Below are 19,541 nucleotides of genomic sequence, written 5' to 3' on the forward strand. Positions count from 1 at the left end.
GGAGATGAGACAATTAGTGTGGGGGCGTAATTCAAATGGTATCCTGTTTTCCATCCTGCGAGTTTAGCCCATGCATGCCAACCTAACAAATTGACTAAAGCTGATGGGCAGTTTCAAAAAAAGCTGAGAGGGCACCAAGCAACTGACAGAATAGCGGTTTTGGAAATGGGCCCACTAACTTAAAAAGCAGGAGTTATATTGAAAGTGCAGTAGGACATTGACTTGTCATAACTTATTCTGTGGCTATACCCAAACAGTCCATTACTTTTATTGAAACAGAAGAAAACCTAAAATATGTAGAAGTGTGACTTGCAGCAGAAGTGGATTTAGAACTGACTGAAGAAAGATCCTGGTTTGAAGGCATTGTATTTATTTCTAAGAGGGCCTAGATTATGAGTTTGACATTTTATTTAGTTCATTTTGCAGCAATTTGAAGTCTACTGTTATTTCTGCCTTTCAAGGCAAAACATATTTCTATCCGAAGATGACAGCTACTTTAAATATCAAAATAAAAGTGATTATTGGTGCTTTAAAAGGTGTGGCTGGCATTGAACTTCACCACTTCGTCAGTCAAATGGTACGATTAAAAACAAAAAAAAAATTTGCATTTATATAGCACCTTTCACAACCTCAGTTGCGCTTTAGGGCAAATGAGGCGCTTTTAGATGAGCTGTAATGTGGGAAGTGCAGCAATTAATTTGTGCCGGCAATGTGCCATAATGTCCAGATAATCTGCTTCAATGGTGTTAGTTGAGGGATGAATATTGACCAGGAGCGCGGGGAGAAATTCCCTGCTCTTGTTCAAAAAAGTACCCTGTAATCTTATATGTTCACCTGAGAGGGTAAACAGAGTCTATACGCCAATGAACAGAAGCTTACAGGCCCCTGAAGATGACAAGCGAGATGAGGAGCTAAGACCAGTTTTGGGATCTGAACCCCTGAAGATAGGATTAGAGCTGTTTTTCCTTTTCAAAGTTGTTAAAACTCTTCTGACTCTAATCAGATCTTCCAGTCTCTCGGGGGTGGGGGGGGGGATATTTTTATTCAGAAATTCCAGGATCCTTGATTGGGTGTCAAAGATATAGGGCTGAATTTACGAGCTGCCGCTGAGGTTGGGAATGGAGCTAGTGGGGCGGAAGGAGTGGGCGCGCAGTAGGGGCTGCCAAAATACTGACACAGGCTGCCCTGTCACTTTCAGGACGTCATTCTCGATGTTACACGTTTTAGGGGAGGCAGGTTTGTGGCCGCCCAGCGCCCCCCCCCCCCCCACCGAGGCAGTGGGCAATAAGAACCTTATTAAAGATAAGTTTAGGAGGCTGACTGCGATTTTCCAGTCGGCCTCCAGTTTCCTGATGTGACGGGTGCATGGAGGTGGGCACCTTATGGCAGGCCAGGGTACCAGTGCTACTGGCAGCCTACAGGGCCTTTTGCCTGCTTGGTTAGGGACGGAGTCGAAGGTCACCCGGTGGAAGGGTCAAACCCCTCCCCTCCCTCCCCACAGTGGTGGCCTGGCTGCTTTTACTGTTTTTTAATTAAAGCTTTTTAAAAAATGGTTGAGCGGGCCGCTTCTGGTGAAGTACCCTCCAGGTTACCCAACTTTTCACTCTATGTCGTTGGGTGCTTTTCTGAAGCTAGAATGAGTCTGATTGGCCCTCTGATTTTGAGAACCTACCCACCGCTCGTAACTGGGCAGGAAACCCGTCTCCACATTAATTAAGTGCCCGCTCACGTAAAATTCTCAATTTTAATCAATTTCCCACAGAAGAGGGTTCCTGGCCCAAAAAAAAACCCCCAGCTCCTGGTTCCTGCCTCAATGGTGAAAATTCAGCCCGTACACTCCTGTGTTGACAGAGGCATTCACCTGGTCAGTGGTGGAGCTCTGAAGTAGCTATGGTCCTGCTGTATCTTTTCAGAGCCATCAAGTTAATCTGAGAGCCAGCAGCTTGGTAATAAAAAACGACAATAATCCCAGAAATAAAGCATTCCACGAGCAGGAAACCAAAACTGTGTGATTACCACATCTGCCTCGACCTGATTCCACTGGTAGCCCACAGGCAGGCATTATTTTACACAAATTGAGGGTATGCAATTTCACTGTTTTAAATAAATAACTTCTAATTTTATGCAGTTTCAAGAGAAATAAAGACAAGTCAGTGTCATTGAAACAAAACCTTTGCACCAATTCCTGATGGGCTTTAATCTGTTCCCTTTTAGATGGAGATCAATTTGCTCTATATTTCAATCATTTCCTAATGCAAGGCTGGAAATTACTGTTAGTGATGATAACAGATGAATGTTTACCATGCTTGTACAACATTCCAATGCCCATTTTTTAACAGTGGCGGTAGCACATTTAAAATAGATGGACTAATGACCTTCCTCTTTTAAAGAACAATTGTCATTAAAATAGCATTAGAATATGTTGAGTCTTGACTTGCTATTATAACGGTAATTCCCAGCCTATATTGCTCCATTGTGTCACAGAATCACATAATAGTTAAAGCACAGAAGGAAGCCATTCAGCCCATCATGTCTGCACAGGCTCTGCAAATGAGCAATTCACACAATGGCCATTGCCCTGCCTTTTCCTCGTAACCCAGCACATTCTTCCTTTTCAGATAAGTCTAATTCCCTTTTGAATGCCTTGATTGGAATCTCCCTCCACCACAATCTCAGGCAGTGCATTCCAGACCTTAACCACTGCATGAAAAGGATCTTCCTCATGTCACTTTTGTTTTTTTACCAATTACTTTAAAGCTGTACCCTCTCGTTCTTGATCCTTTCATGAATGAGAACATTCCTCCTGCCTACCCTGTCCAAACCACTCATGATCTTGAATACCTCTTTCAAATCTCCTCTCAGCCTAATCTTCTCTGAGGAAAACAGCTCTAACTTCTTCAATGTATCTTCATAACTGAAGTTCCTCATCCCTGGAACCATTCTCATGAATCTTTTCTGCACTGTCTCCAATGCCTTCATATGTTCCCTAAAGTGTGGTGCCCAGAACTGGATACAATAGTTTTAGCTGTGGAGCTGGAAATAAAAATCGTTGTACATTACAATTATTAACAAAGCCTAAGATGCATAAAAGCCTAGTATGGTAATGGGAAGAGGTTGAATTGTGTCCTCTCAGGTGGACTCGAGTTATTCCCTCCAGATTCAGTTTGCAAATGCCCTTATAGATAAATTTAATTGATCACATCTCCCTGTAGACGATGATCGCTCTCAACTGACAGTTTAAAAGACCTTGAGTTCAAACTCCGTTTCATGAGACTTGGCCACATAACTGCGGACTTTCAGTGTAGTGCTGAGAGAGTTCTCCACTGTTGGAGTTTCCGTCTTTCAGGGGAGATGTTAAACTAAAGCCCTGTCTACATGCTCAGCTGGACATAAAGTATCACATGGCATCATTTGAAGGAGAGTGAAGGAGTTCTCCTGGTATCCTGGCCAAGGCTTGACAGTCAAGTAAAACCACTAAAACAGATGATCCAGTTGCAGAAATTGCAGTTGCAGTGTGCAAGGCCAGAATATAATACTCGTCAGGTGGGCACATGCCCAACCCAACCGAACATAAAATGATGCGCAATGACATTGGGCGAGTGTCCATGGGCGGGATGAGGTTTCCAACAGCAAATAAAAATAAAATACAAATTTTAACATTTTGTTAATTACATGTCCCTGCTCATGTGACAGAGCCACCTGAGGGGACATGTTTCATAACATTTTAAGAATCTTTATTTTTAATGCTCCAAATTCTTCATCTCCCTAAGGCAGCTTTTCCAGTGTACACCTGCACACAAGCGTGAACCTGTACTCTCACCCTCCTTCCCACCAACCAACACCCCCCCGCCCCACACAGGCATAGCTGAGCGCTGCCACGCGTGTTTCCCACTGGACGAGCCTTAATTGGCCCACCAGCGTAAAATCGCTGTCCAGCCCCGATTGCAGGCGGTGGTCGGCTTTCCGACCTCGCCCACCCTCTCCCGCCCAGCCTGCCTGAAGAGGGAAAAATGCTCCCCCAAGATTTTTTTTTGTTCATTCATGGGATTTGGACATCGCTGGCTAGGCCAGCATTTATTGCCCATCTCTAATTGTCCTTGAGAAGGTGGTGCTGAGCTGCCTTCTTGAACCACTGCAGTCCATGTGGTGTAGGTACATCCGCAGTGCTGTTAGGGAGGGAGTTCTAGGATTTTGACCCAGCGACAACAGGGAAGGAACAGCGATATATTTCCAAGTCAGGATGGTGAGTAGCTTGGAGGGGAACTTCCAGGTGGTGGTGTTTCCATCTATCTGCTGCCCTTGTCCTTCTAGATGGTAATGGCCATGGGTTTGGAAGGTGCTGTGTAAGGAGCCTTGGTGAGTTCTTGTGATACATCTTGTAGATGGTACACACTGCTGCCACTGTACATCAATGATGGAGGAAGTAAATGTTTGTGGATCGTGTGCCGATCAAATGGGCTGCTTTGTCCTGGATGGTGTTAAGCTTCTTGAGTGTTGTTGGAGCTACACTCATCCAGGCAAGTGGAGAGTATCCCATCATACTCCCAATTTGTGCCTTGTAGATTGTGGACAGGCTCTGGGGAGTCAGGAGATAAGTTGCTTGCCACATGATTCCTAACCTCTAACCTGCTCTTGTAGCCATAGTATTTATATGGCTAATCCAGCTCAGTTTCTTGTCAATGGTAACCCCCCCAAGATGTTGATAGCTACCTTGATTCCTCACATTACAACAGTGATTATACTTGGAAAGTATATTATGAGCTGGGAAGTGCTTTGGGATCTCCTGAGGAAGTGTAAGTTACTATATAAATGCAGGTTACATCTTTCTGCCCTGAACAAATAAGATGGCAGCCAAGCAATTTTCAAAATGTTTCCGGGAGCAACTTCCATCCCCTTCTGCTCCTTGCTATTGACATTTTGGATTGGTAATTTTTTAATTTATGTTTTGGCTATCTTGGCTGCTAAATTTGGAAAGGTATCTCCCATATTATTCTGCAGTTTCTATTTATGAATATGACATTTCACCTGATCAAATGTGGTACAGAAATCTGCATGAGTTACAAATGAACTGTCCCAGACACACGTGGAGTGACACAAAACTGTATACTAGAAAGTGAAGATGTGACATATGCACTGCATTTTATGGGGCACACGTCTTATTGGCCCAGGTTGTTTGGTTGCAATGATGGTGTAACTGTCAGCATTCTTCATTATTACGCTGTGGGACTGACAGCACCTTCTAGATTTCTACAGTTAGCTGCGCATGCACAGACCCCAGAAGCTGTTGTCAGCCTCACACTTAAATTGATGACCATATCTACTTTTTACTCTATGAAGCATCCCTTGCAAAAGTTATGCTTTGCTGAATGAGGTGTAGTCAGGTATTTATCAGCATACTAATTTATTAATACGCTGAACAGCCTCCCTGGCCCCGAGCAACTAATTCTGTATTTGTGGAATGCCAACTTTCTCCATTTTGCTAAAAAAAAAATGCATAGATTTTTAAAAACTAAGAACTTTAAAAAAAAAGTTCCTTTATGATATTTCAACTTCTCATGTCTATGTCTCAATCTTGCTTTTGCTCTCTGTAAATGATCAAAAAGTGAAGGATAATCAATTAGTTTTACTTCCTGCTTTACTGCCTGTGAGAATTCTTCAATGTGATTAGCTGCTTCTTTGAAAAGCCGAATACCAAGGATGCTGAAATTAACATTAAATGCTGTAAATAGTCAGCAGGCCTGGCAGCATCTGTGGAGAGAACAGTGTTTGACCTTTCATCAGGTCAGTTAATTAATTAGTGTTCCATTAACTTCTAAGCCTGCTTGTTGACATTTCTGTTGCTGAACACCAGAGATCCCCTGTAGCCATCCCCAGAATGAAATTAACATCAGGAAAGGTGAAATCCACACCACAAAGATGGCCAAATCTTCAAGGGTAGCCTTCTTCTCTGCTGACTGAAAAATCTGGGCCATTTGTTTCCTCTTGTGGAGCTGAAAATATACTGGAAGGGAACTGTCTGAAGATGCACACATCTGGAAATCAGTGAGAATCTTCAGTAGTGGAATTGGCTGCAGAGGTGACAGGGATTAGTTAAGAATGTTAAATCAAGTCCTTATGTTCTTAAGAGCTTCTGGCAGGATCGACAGATTCGGAATCATTATTTAAATGGGTGAAGGCATGCATTGTTTCATTTCTGAATGAACATAGTGTACAGATGGAGAACTGGGTTTCCCTCTCAAACAGTGTTAGAGAACAGTTCTGTAAAATTGCCAGCACACAGTGATATTTTCGCCACTTAGTTGACCCCAATTTAAATGGACCAACTCATTACACTGCAGGAAAAGAAAAGGTCAAACCCTTTTGTTATCAAAAATGGCTGTACTATCCTGCATTCCTGAGTATACAGTACATTTTGTTTATGCATACGTAATAAATATTTATGCCACACATCTTGTGGTTTACACATGGGATTTTTTTTTACTTCAAACCCTATTCTGGAATCCTCCATAATCACTAGCAACGCTACTTGATTTCAATTTTCATGGAAAATGTACATAATCCTAGAGAAAAACCCCTATACTCCACTGTCAAGGAAGAAAGACAAATTCTAGCTGTTCAATCACCACAAGCCAATGTCCCTGAAAACTTTGGGGGAGGCAGTGGCATTGTGGTATTGTCACTGGGCTAGTATTCCAGAGACCCTGTGTAAAGCTCTGGGGACCTGGGTTCAAATCCCACTATGACAGATGGTGTCATTTAAATTCAACAAAAATCTGGAATTAAAAAGTCTGATGATGACCACAAAATTGCTGATTGTTGTAAACAATCATCTAACCATCTGGTTCACTAATGTCCCTTAGGGAAGGAAATCTGCTGTCCTTACCTGGCCTGGGCATGCCACATGTGACTTCTGCCACAACAATGTGACTCAATATGGCTGGCTCTTAAATGCCTCTGTTGGGCAATAAATGCCTACATCCATGAATGAATAAATTAAAAAAAAAATGATAGACATGACCCAGAAATGTTGAATGACAACATATCCTTTGTAATTCAAAATATTTCATTGATGCATCTTACAAAAATGGGAAAGGGCTGATGGGTATTGGCAATATTTGCCATTGGCTGATTGCCTTGTTTAAACAGGAGAAATTGGTTAACTATGATGGGCCCCATCTCTTACTAGGCACTGGCAGTGATGTCTTGGAGTTCCCATTTATTGAAAGCAATGGACGGGAAATCACTTGCTGCATTCCCACAATCTCCTGCTGAGCAAGATTTCCCTATGGGAGTGCCAGATCATGAAATTCTCCAGGGTTGTTAGTGTCACTGAAAGCATTCTGTGTTGCAAACATTATGATAGAAACCAAAAATAAACTAGTAAAAACATATCCTGACACTAAGAATGAAGAGGCTCCTTTGTACTCTTCAGGTCACGTCACTCAGGCTGCCACTGGTAGTAATGTCAGTTTTCAACAGGCCTTTTGCTGAAAAGTATTCATCCTTACGTGGCACACTGTTGATTAACCCAAGTGTAATCAGATGAATAGTGTCTCAGATGTTATATTGATGTATAAATTCACAGATTAGCTTTGTGGTTTTTCCATTAATAACTTGTTTAAAGTGTATGAACATTGGCTAGAGTTCATCTTCAGAGTATCCATTAAAAAAAAACTTTTAGAGAGTAGAGATCGGTAGTTTTCCTGTGAAGCCAGATGATACAGATGCTTCCCTGCAGATAGGCATTTCTAACCGATGCTGCTCTAGTGTCTAGGGTTAACTGACAACAGGGTGAAAATTACAAGGGTAGCAGTTCTGGAGAAAATAGTGGTTATGATACTTCTGGTTGGAAGTCTCTAGTATCAACTGTGATAGTAACAAGATACTCCACAGGCCCTGTGACAGAACAATCAACTTGATGCATGCTGAGCAGAATTGGCCGTGAAGAGATAGGGAAGGAATTTTGATTTTGTTTGCTGCACATGACTAGGATTGTCAGAATCTTCAACAGTCAAGTGGCTGAAGAAGTGTTGGACATAAGGAAAGGATGCTCAGTCAGGTTATTATATTCTTAAGGTTTCTCCTGTTTTTATCTTAAGGGCGAGATTGCAGAGGACAAATTCTCTCCCTTAAATCTTAATTAAAGAGAATACGAAAGGAGTTACATTTGAAATTAACCAGCTAACCCTCCTTGTCCAAAGCATCAGGACAAAAGCATCCTTCCCTGTCAAAGGTCATAATATGTTTATGGTGGCCGAGTATGACACCTCAGTCACAGATGATCTGATTAGCGTACACCTCCTCATGTATTGCTAAAAGCAAAATACTGCAGATGCTGGAAATCTGAAAAAAAAACAAAAATTGCTGGAAAAACTCAGCAGGTCTGACAGCATCTGTGGAGAGAAAGACAGAGTTAACGTTTCGAGTCCATATGACTCTTCTTCATAACTAAAGAGAAGTAGAAATGTGGTGAAATATGTTCTGTTTAAGGGGGACTGGGACAGGTGAAGCTGGATAGAAGGCCCGTGATAGGTGGAGGCAAAGGAGAGATTGCAAAAGATGTCATAAACAAAAGGTCAAAGGGTTGTTGGTGGTGGTGATACTGGCTTAAGGAGGTGCTAACCTTAAACAGTATGTATTTCAACACATTTCTACTTCTCTTTAGTTCTGAAGAAGAGTCATACAGACTCGAAACGTTAACTCTGTCTTTCTCTCCACAGATGCTGTCAGACCTGCTGAGTTTTTCCAGCAATTTTTGTTTTTGTTTCATGTATTGCTACTCTGTCATACCCAGGTAGTTAACTGTTGCAGGACACTCCCTACCCTGTTTTGATTCCAGCTATAAATCATCCACTTTCTATGGCCTCTGTAGTCTTGGACCATTCTGTACACTTTGATGTACCTAACCTTCTGTAGACAAATAAAACGTCTGTGAACTATCCTCTTTTTTTCCCCAGTGGTCCTTCTAAATCATCATATTTATTAAACTCCCTCAGGCTAGATCTGACCCAAAGTAAAATAGTCACTTTTCCATTTGACTTTGCAGCTGTGGACATACCACACACATTCACCAGCTGTTACCTGACTGTAGCTTTAAGATGTTAAAAAAGAATTACCTTTTCAATTACGTTTTTGTTCACGACTGTAAATCCAATCTTGAGGAAGGAAACTGTCAGCACTAAACATGGACGCATCGTTCTTAGCACTTTCTACTGACATTGCAGCTCTTTTCACACATGGCTCTTTATCGCAAAGATTGTTGACCTCAGAAAAATATTACTCCAAAGCCCTAATTCACAGATGAAAAGAGAGTTGGACAATGCTAATTGACATGTTATTAGACTCACCACAAAAATAAACAACAGGCCTCATAGCCATTGAGATATCAAACTTCCCAACAGGTCATCTGGTAGCACAAATGTCTGGAATCCCCATAAAATATATATTGTAATACATCAATCCTTAAAGAATGTGAAAAGCAACATTCAGGGGGTGAAAATTCCTGTGGCAATCGCATGAGGTTATACAGTTCACTGACTCTGGTCGTACCTGATTGAAGTACAATTTGCACGTTTGACATTGGCAGATCCAATATCCTTCCCCTCCCCCATTCACTCCTTACCACCACCCAGCGTCCCCCACCCGACCCTTTAAACCACCACCATTCCCCTTAAAAAGTATAATCACGGTCACTTTGACATTGTAAAGAGAAGAGCACAGTTTAGGTCTGACTTTAAATCCTCCAAATTGACTCAGTTTGGATCTTCAGTCATCATTATAACTTTCACATTAAAATTGAATGTAGATTCGGTGGGGGGGGAAGGAATTTGATTCTCACACCCGAGTTTGAAAATGAGATAAAGTGTTAGCAGCTCCATTTCTTGTGTACTCAGGACTGAAATGTCTGGCCTCCGGAGAAGCTGTGAAGGAATTAATCCTATCTCCAGTTAATCCATCAGGGAACATCCTTCATTATGATGTTAAAAGCTAGGCTCAGTGCTCAGGACATTAACAATAGAGAGCTAGGCCCTTTGAAATACACACATTTTTCCCAGGTTGCAAACTTGAATTATTTGCCTTTAGCTCAGATTAGAAGAACCCATTTGTGACTCACCCCACTGCCTTCAATTTCCTTTTGGGCTACCACTTCTTCTGGAAAATAATGCCTGCTTTCTTCTTAAAAGTGGCAATTCTTGTGAAGCTACTACTATCACCTCGAAAGTGTGATCATAAGCAAATCCATTTTCTTTCAGTTTGTAACTATTTATTGTAGGTATGGCAAAGCATTATCCCAACAGTCTCATTATCGCAAGATCTTTTATTGAAAATTAAAGCATTGAAAAAGACTGTTACTGATGAATCATAATGAATGAACAAAGGAAACAAAACCAAGAAGAAATATTCCTACTTGTACTTAAATCCCAGTATATTAGGTTCCAAATGGTTTCCACCATTTCTTTTGTTGTGATAATTGACTTTCTGATCCATGCAGGCAAGCTTTAACAATTGAACTCCTTACATATCTCATCATGTCCTACAGTGCACAGTAACTTGACAATTGAGCGACAGGATAAGAATGTGTCAGATGCAAGAAGACAACTTATTTTTAAGGGCCTAAAAGTGACATTTGTTGCTTCGGAACTTTTATGTCTTGAGTCTCTGAGTTCACTAGTCCAGTAAACTCGAATTGCACGCCTTCATATGTACTTGCTAGTTGATGCTCGCTAGCAATAACAGAGACTGACATAAGAACAAACTGTGATTGTTTATTGCAACAGAAAGCAGAGCACTATATCCTTGCATGCTCCCCAAACTACCTCCAGCTCTAAATTTATAGGTAATCAGTAGCACGCGCTGTACAGTAATTGGTCAGCACTGTAACATGGTTAGTCCACTTGCATCCTCTTAAAGGTACATGGTACTCCACTTTACCACAAACTGGTTCCATTTTTACAGTAGTCACTCAGGGAGTATTTAAAAAAAGATGTTCCAGGGCTTTAAGCACGACAAATATCCTTCCTAAACCCACTCACGGACAGTGCCAGATAGATGTGCCAGGAAGTGACACCACGGTGTCCCTCCCATGTAACATATATCTAACAACCCAATGAATCATGATGAGCATTAAAACAATCTGCCTGAAAGTAAAGGGGCTCAAGCACCCCAGTAACAACAACAACTTATATTTATATGGCACCTTTAACATAATAAAACACCCCAAGGAGCTTCGCAGGAGCATTATAAACAAAATGTGACACCAAGCCAAATTTAGAGATAAGATAACCAAAAATCTGGGCAAAGAGGTAGGGTCTTAGGGAATATCTTAAATGAGCAAAGCAAGACAGAGAAGAGGTACAAGGAGGAAATTTTAGAATTTAGGGCTTAGGCAACTGAAAGAATGGCCACCAATGGTGGAGTGGTTAAAATCAGGGATGCTTAAAAGGCCAGAATTAGAGAAGTGCAGGTATCTCGGAGGGTTATAGAGATGAGGGAGATTACTGAGATTGGCGGGGTGGGGGGGGGGGGGGGGGGGGGGGGGGTGGGTGTTGGTGGGGGTGGGGGGAGAGGGGGAGAGGCCATGGAGGGATTTGAAAACAGGGATGAGAATTTTAAAATCACGACATTGCTTGACTGAGAACCAATGTAGGTCAGTGAGCACAGAGGTTGTAGCTGAATGCGATTTGGCATGAATGAGGGCACATGCAGCATAATTTTGAATAATCTCAAGTTTTCGGAGAGTAGACCATTGGAGACCAGTCATGAGTGCATTGGAATAGTCAAGACTTGAGGTAACAGAGGCCTAAACAAACAGATAAACTGTGGCAGAAGCAACATTCTACAGATGTGGAAATGATTGTCTGAGTGACAGTGTGAATTTGTAGTTGGAAACTCATCTTAGGGTCAAATATGACCGCAACATTGTGAGCAGTCTGGTTTAGTCTCAAACAGTTGCCAAGGTGAGGGATGGAGTTGGTAGCTAGGGAATGGAGTTTGGAGCAGGGACCAAAAAGAGATCTTCCTAATGTTTAATTGGAGGAAATTTCTGCTCATCCAGTACTGGAGGATAGATAAGCAATCTGATAATTTAGCAACAGTGGAAGAGTGGAGAAAGTTGGTGGTGAGGCACAGCTAAAGTACAGATGTGAAAACTAATGCTTTAGTTTTGGAAGATGATGCCAAGGGGCAGTATCCAGGTGAGAAATAGGACAGAGCCAGGATAGATCCTTGGAGGACATCAGAGGTCATGTTGCAGCAGCAGAAAGTGAAGCCACTGCATATGATTCCTAGGCTAAATTTAAATAATTAAGAATGGAACCAGACAAGAATGGAACCAGATGGACCACAATGGAGAGGTGTTGGAGGAGAATGGTGTGACCAACCATGTTAAAGGCTACAAGCAGGTCGAGAAGGACAAGGAGGGATAGTTTATCCTTGTTGCAGTTACGGAGGTTGTCATTTGTGAATTTGTAAGAGCCGCAGTAAAAGAAAGAGAATGTTGGCCTATCTTAAAGGATCAGGCAGGCCGTGCATTCCTACAGGAGATAATCTTTCACAACACAGGAAGGGCATGCAAATCAATTCTAGTGCTTTCACACTGGAAGAGCAAGAGCAATGATTATGATTAGTAAACATCTCCCTTTCATCTGGAGATCACGGTCCCAGGTAATGCTGGGCTTACTGTCCTGATAAAGGAGCATAAGACCAGGAAGCAGCTTGAAATGCTGTTTTTTTTTAGTGTCCCAAAATCAGATGGATCTGAAGGATAAACACAAGACAACAGGTCAGACAGAACTGAAAGGATTCTAATTCAAGCTAGAGTTGAATGAACATATACCCTGATATACCTTCTGATATAATTCTGACAGGATCCCAGGGAAGCTTGAAGTTTCTGTGATTACTTGTAAGGTGCGGAACTTCTGTCTAGCCCTTTAAAAGGCAAATGATGGCTTGGGAGACTCCCTAAGCCAGGGGTCTCATTCATGACCCTCAGTTGAGACCAAGCTTTGCTGTGGTGATCGCTATGTGGAGATGTGCCAGTTGCCTCAAAGACGAATGTAGGTCCGGTGGAGGAATATCCAACCAGGGCCCTTGAAGATCCCATACTTGGGGGCTAATTGGAGTTTTAACTGGTCAGGAGTCAGGGCAGGAGGGCACCAGAGGTCTACCTGGACTGCCTTTTGTACTCAGTTGCTCCAGAACCCCAGTTAACCCTGTCAAATTTGTTTTCCATCCCATGAAGTGCCTTGCAATTATATAGTTAAAGGGACTCTATAAATATAAGAAGTTGTTGAAATCCATTATAGTTCTTATCTAGTGGATTCAACCCCTCCCTTATTTCACAGTTTTGGAGATATCCTTAATTGTCACTGTGTGGAAAATTCTGTTGGTGGATATCCATTTTTTACTTGTAGCCAATATATAATGATTTTTATAGCCTAAGTCAGATATTAAAAGAGGCCTGTAATCTATAAGCAATTACAGTTACATGTTAAGGTTTGATGCAATGGTTTTGCACCCATATTAAAAAAATGTTATAATTATTTCAAAGTTTCCTTAACTCATTGTTCCCATTAAGATTTATGAATCAACATCCTTTTAAAATATATTGCACTTCATCCTAGACAACACCCAAATTCAACCCTTTTAATTCTCACGTACTTGGGCCCTGCTCTCATGCTCGTGATATTGTTAGAAACTGTGCTAAATACTTAAAAGACGCATTCTAGGACCATTCAAACTATGTTCACAGTTTTCTCAGCTTATAAAATTTCTGCACCCTTCCGTAAGATCGCTTCATAAAAGAGTAAATACAAAGCAGTTTTACACACCAAAGAAAATTGATGCATTCAGCATTTACAGACTACAATAAAAGAATTGGAGTGTAAATTCCAAAGTGTGTAAAGGGATACCAGAAAATTCAGCACTCGGAGAGTTAATTATACAGGAGGACTACAGATTGAAAGTGCAAGTCACATGAGAAGCAAAACTTAATTTGATAAATCTATTAATTGATGGCATCAGGCAACCACCACTGGAGTTAGAAAGGAATTTTTATTTGTATTATGTTTAACATTATAATACTCCTATCAAGGATACACTTAATCTGCTAGATCTGACATTGCCAGGAGTGTGGAAGCACTGGATGTCATTGATGTCACATTTTGGAGGCTGTGGGTCAACTTTATTCTGGAGAAGTGCCAGCTTCCATTGTACAGATGTATGGATTGGAAATTTGCTCTTTAAGGGAATGAGTCACAGCTAGTACAGAGTGAGAGGAGGAGGTGTTCTGTTCAAATCATGTAATATCCATGTCCAACAAACAGTTCTTTCTGACATGGAGGATGTCAATTCAATCATATCAATGAAAAAAGTCAAAAATTATATTGCATTGTCTTTGTTGAACTGGGATACAGTTTTGCAACACTCAGGGAGTTGTTTCACTCAATATTCACATCTGCACTTGAACTATTAGTCAATGACAGTTAAACTTATAGACATAGCACATTAGGCTGGCAGGAATCCATGTGGTGAGAGATTGACTTTCCAGCACCTCTTCTGGTATTCATAACTTACTCTGTATGATCTATGAACATAGACAGCAGGGAATCGGTCCTGAAGTATTCCATTCCAAGGCCTTTATTTAGCCAAATTCTTCTTCTCAGAGTCAGTGATTCTCCATCATCATTTCCAGAGCTGGGGCACAATGCTAATGGAGATAAGTCTGTGTGATTTAAAAGGCTGAACTGTATAAATACCTTCAACTAATGACACTGGTGCAAGTTGATATGTTTTTGTGGTGACTGGCTTAATTGCTTTATTACAGTAGTCCAAGGAGAGCAGCTGCTGCAGGTTTTTTTTAAACTGCTTAAAGATTAAAGTTAAAGGGACATTGAAGTCTCGTGAAGTGTCTTTTAGATTGCAGTTAATGGTGTGGTGCCATGATATCAAAGATCATGCTTGTCCTAACAATCTGAAAGACATTCAACTGAAAATTAGGAAGATGTATTATATGTATATTTAAATAATGCTCAGTTTATTTGATTAGTTCATCTAACTTTAATGGATGTCTTTGCAGACTGTTTCTTCCTGGCTGTTTCAGGAATCTAATCCGCCTGAACATTCCTCGATGACTTTACCTCATTAAATCATTGAAGATGTCTCAGCCATTCTGATTTTGGCATGATCACCTACTTATCTCCCAGTTCTCTTACATTCATACTTGCCCTGGTCAATGGTTAAGTGAATGAGATTCATCTTCAATTTTCAATTGATTTCAATGAAAATAAAATTAGGCCCATTGTAAAAGAGGATGCTGATTTGTTATCAGTTGTTTCATGCTGCTGGCCAAGATCAATTTCACCTATAAGATTTTCAGCCATTTTTTTTTCAACAAATGTTTTTTATTAACTGCCTTAATCACCTCCAGATTTGACCATTCCAGTGCTCCCCAGGCCAGCATTCCTTCCTTTAACCTCCGAAAACTTTAGCTCATCCAAAATCCTTCTTCCCAGATCTTTTCCCACACCAGTTCCTGGTGACCCGCCACCCTTGGCCTCGCTGACCTATATTGAGGCACTGGGTGGTGGGGGGGAGGGGGGTGGTGGTGGTTGGGTGGGCGGGGGGGGGGGGGTGGGGGGGGGGGGGGGGTGGAAATCAAACTGAAAATTCTTACCCTCATGGATATATCCCTTTGAGGCCTGGCTCCATCTCATCTCTGTGACCTCCTTCACTATAATCCCTTCCCTCCCACACTCTCCGTTGCTCTGACTGAGGCTTCATGTGTATCCACCATCCTTTCATCCCACTGTTGAGCAACAAGCCTTCGGCCACATAGGCTTTACAGTCTGAAATTCTCTCCCTAACATGTCCACCCTCCACCTCTCTCTTCCCTTAAGACCTACCTAAAATCCCACCTTGTTGACTAAGATTTTAGTGAAATAATGTCTCGTTCAATGGTTCATCCTTCATTTTTTGATTATGCCTTTATGAAGTACCTTATGTTAGAAGCTCTCGATACATTGCTGTTATTGTTATTCTAGTTATTAATAATAATTAAACAAACTCAACCACCAAAGTAACCTGATTGTTTTTTATAATTCATTCATGGAATGTGGGCATTGCTGGCTAGGCAAGCACTTATTGCCCATCCCTAATTGTCCTTGAGAAGGTGGTGGTGAGCTGCCTTCTTGAACCGCTGCAGTCCATGTGGTGTAGGTACACCCACAGTGCTGTTAGGGAGGGAGTTCCAGGATTTGGACTCAGCGACAGTGAAGGAACGTTAATTAGCTTAAAACTGGAGAGAAATATTTGGTGAAGACTGTTGTTTTTCCAATTATTTTAATCTATGAAGAAGTTTGAGCTGTAAGTAAATTAACCAGAATTACTTTACATAAAACATTCAGTGATATTTTATCAAATTCAGGTTTAACATGAAAGCTATTACGAGTAAATAGTTACTTGGTTGGTGAAGGTCTCTTCGAATGTTGGGATGCCCAATGCTATAGTAACAAAATCTACAAGGAAATATTCTATGGTGTAGTTAGAGGAAAATCTCTGAAGATTGCGCTAATATCATCATTCAGCCAAGAATCAAATTAAGATTGTCCATTTTTAAAATTTGATCCTGTATATCCTTATATAGATTTCATATACTCTCATTGCAACCATACAGTTGGATGTTTACAATGGAGAAATCCATTTTTAGATCCCTAGGGACCACTGAAGCATTTATTTTAATCTAGCAACATAGAATTTTACAGCCAAGAACGTGAATGCTCAGCCCATTATGCTTGTGCTGACTCGAAAGAGCTACCTACTTAGTTCCTTTCTCTAACCACCTGGATCTAATCATCTAATAGGGAAGTAGTTTAGATTTTCACTAAATCAGGTGTAAGTATCAAATTGGTGGTTTTATCGTCAAAATCCTAACTGAAATGTAGAAGAGGTCACAAAAACCCTACGTTTTGAGAGAAACAATGCTAATCTACCCAACAAACCTTTTCCATACATTTTAAGTGGTTGTGGGTGGGAAATTGGGATCATTTGCATCAGTTTTGGGGCAATGTGTGTGTCCTTAGACCTTCAAAATGGCATCAGCAGTGCATGCACATATTTTGGATATGTTGCGCTGGACACCATATTTGTGAATGCATTAGCACACACGCATGTAATGCTGATTTGATGCCATCATTGTCATTTTGGGGCTGAATGATTCAGCTAACAGTCTCTCTTAGCCTCACACAGCTGAAAACATCTTAATCAGCAGGAACAGACCTGAAACTGTTGGGTCAGGAACGACTTGCATGTTAGTTGCCAGTTGATTTTGTTTGGCTGTTTCTGTGCTTCTACAAGTGTTTGGTGATTTCTATAGCCATTTAAAGTTGAAAATGTGTACAGATGGCAGGTGCTGACTTCTGCACATACTAATTTGTCCCAGACATGGGTGCGGTCCCCCTCATGTGCGGGATTCCCCCTTGGAAAATAAGCTGATTTGGAGAATGAACAGACAGGACACAGAACAGGACAAGTTGTTGGAAGAGAGAGGGGTAAGAGGGACAGGAGGGCTCTCAGCAGGTATTCAGAGGATGCCCAGGGTATTCAGAGAGCAATTCTCCTACTGAACCTCAATGAGGAACATTGCATGAGATGTCTTCAATAAGGATATCATCACTGAAATCTGCCACTTGCTGCAGCCACAGGTCCAGCCACAGAGCAGGGCACAGATCACATTGTCAGTCAGTGAAGGTAACTGTGGTGATGAACTTTTAAGAACCTGACTCTTTCCAAGTGGAACTGGAGATAATTGAAATATTACACAGTTACTGTTCACTGTTGTCTAAGGGAGGTCACTGATATTCTCTGCTCATTGAGACCCAGCTACATTTCATTCTCTCTTGCCAGAGACCAGCAGGTGGAATGAGGATGTGACTTCACTAGGATTGCAGGCTTCTCCATGTTGCAGGATTCCACATATTGTATTGCAAACACTAAAAGAGCATTCAACTCGACCCTATACAGGAACAAAAAGGGATTCCACACCCTCAGATTCCAGCTGGGGTGTGACCATAGGCAGACAATTGTGCCTATGGTCAATGTTGGGTATCCTGGCAACAGCCATGATGCCTTCATTCTGCATTAGTTCAGTGCACTAGCTGTGTTTGAGCCTCTACAGCAAACCAAAGGGTGGAAACCAGGTGACAAAGGGTATCTGCTGATGACACAGCAAGTAGCTTAGGTGTACAAGCCATGTACAGATGTGCAGCAAACAATGAAAGCCATGCTGCCACACAGAATACGATATAGCAGACCATTAACATGGTGAAACAACACTTCTACTGCTTTGACCACTCTGGAGCCATCTTTCAATACTCAGTCAAGCAGATGTCAAGATTCCTCATGATCTGCTGCATGTTGTCCAATCTCGCATTCATAAGGGGACAGTCCTTGCAACCAGCCAAATCGCAAGCAGCTGAGGAGCAGGAAGATGAGTTGAAGGATGAGGAGGAAGAAACCTAGATAGCCCCTTCCTGGCAAGGTTGTCCATGAAGAACTCTTCTGAGTGTGATACCAGTAACCACAACCCCAATTTCCTATTCAGCAACTGTCTCGCAGCCTACCTGCCCTCTGTCACTGGCCATATGGGATCTGCTTGGCCTGCATAATGGGAGTTTTCTCAGCAGGGTTCTGTTTTGATGGCTGGAGAGAACTGTCGACATTCTTTGATTGTTATCTTTAAGTGGTTATAATTTTTTTTCTTTCTGTGATCTCTTTTGTCAATGTCGCAATGTTTATTTACCCAAGATTGAGTGGTGTGAAGTGTTTGAAGTCTCTGTTATTGATACTGTTATTGTCCAATTGACACTCTCATAAGGTTGTAAGAACAGCAGTTGTTTTCTCAAAAGAAGATTTATGACTTTTTTTTTCAGTTCCAGGCATGTCATTATTGCTATATAGTTCATTGGCTCTGTGCATGGTGTACTGGGTAAGTGGGCACAGGAGGGCCGTGAGTTGGCTTAGAGTGTATGATGGGCTATGGAGGTGGGTTGGGGGCATGCATTGACATGGAGCAAGCATGGGGACATGAGAACATGGGTAAGACTTTTTGAACTCACCTTTAAAAAGGTTCCCAAATTCAGACTAAGGTTTACCTCTCTTCTTAGGGGTCATTAACCACGAGTCATCCAGAAGCTGGTCCAACTCTATGAAAATTGCAGACAGCTAGGAGGTGCCTGACTTTGCAATGGAGCTGATCAGGTCGGGAGCACAAGGTACAAGCTTATTACCCGTACCCTTTTCCTGCAGAGGGGAAAATTGGGGGCGCTGGGAATAGGGGTGAGAATCCCAGAATTGGGTCCACCTGCCATTTTTAAATGGCTCGGGGGTCATTCCAACTCTACGGAAATCCAGGCCAATGTCTGGAAGACCTGCTGGTCTTCTGCAGATATGGGATATCTCTGCATCTTTCCACCTCCTCCACCAAGGCCTCCAGTGCAGCATTGGAAACCTTTGATGCACGCTGTCTCCTATTGTGTCATTATTAA

General features: G+C 41.7%; 1 long non-coding RNA gene across 2 annotated transcripts in view; it reads right to left on the reverse strand.

Moving 5' to 3' along the window:
* LOC121269780 overlaps window positions 1-19,541 on the reverse strand; it is a 142,725-nt gene that overhangs the window by 38,288 nt on the left and 84,896 nt on the right. Inside the window, exon 3 of one of the 2 annotated variants that reach the window (XR_005941411.1) lies at window positions 9,117-9,289. The exons of the other annotated variant lie outside the window; for it this stretch is intronic. This is a non-coding gene — a long non-coding RNA (uncharacterized LOC121269780). The remainder of the gene's footprint in view (window positions 1-9,116; window positions 9,290-19,541) is intronic. 2 annotated transcript variants of the gene reach the window in all.

The sequence above is a fragment of the Carcharodon carcharias genome, chromosome 26 (genome assembly GCF_017639515.1).
Source record: "Carcharodon carcharias isolate sCarCar2 chromosome 26, sCarCar2.pri, whole genome shotgun sequence".
Classification (NCBI taxonomy): domain Eukaryota; kingdom Metazoa; phylum Chordata; class Chondrichthyes; order Lamniformes; family Lamnidae; genus Carcharodon; species Carcharodon carcharias.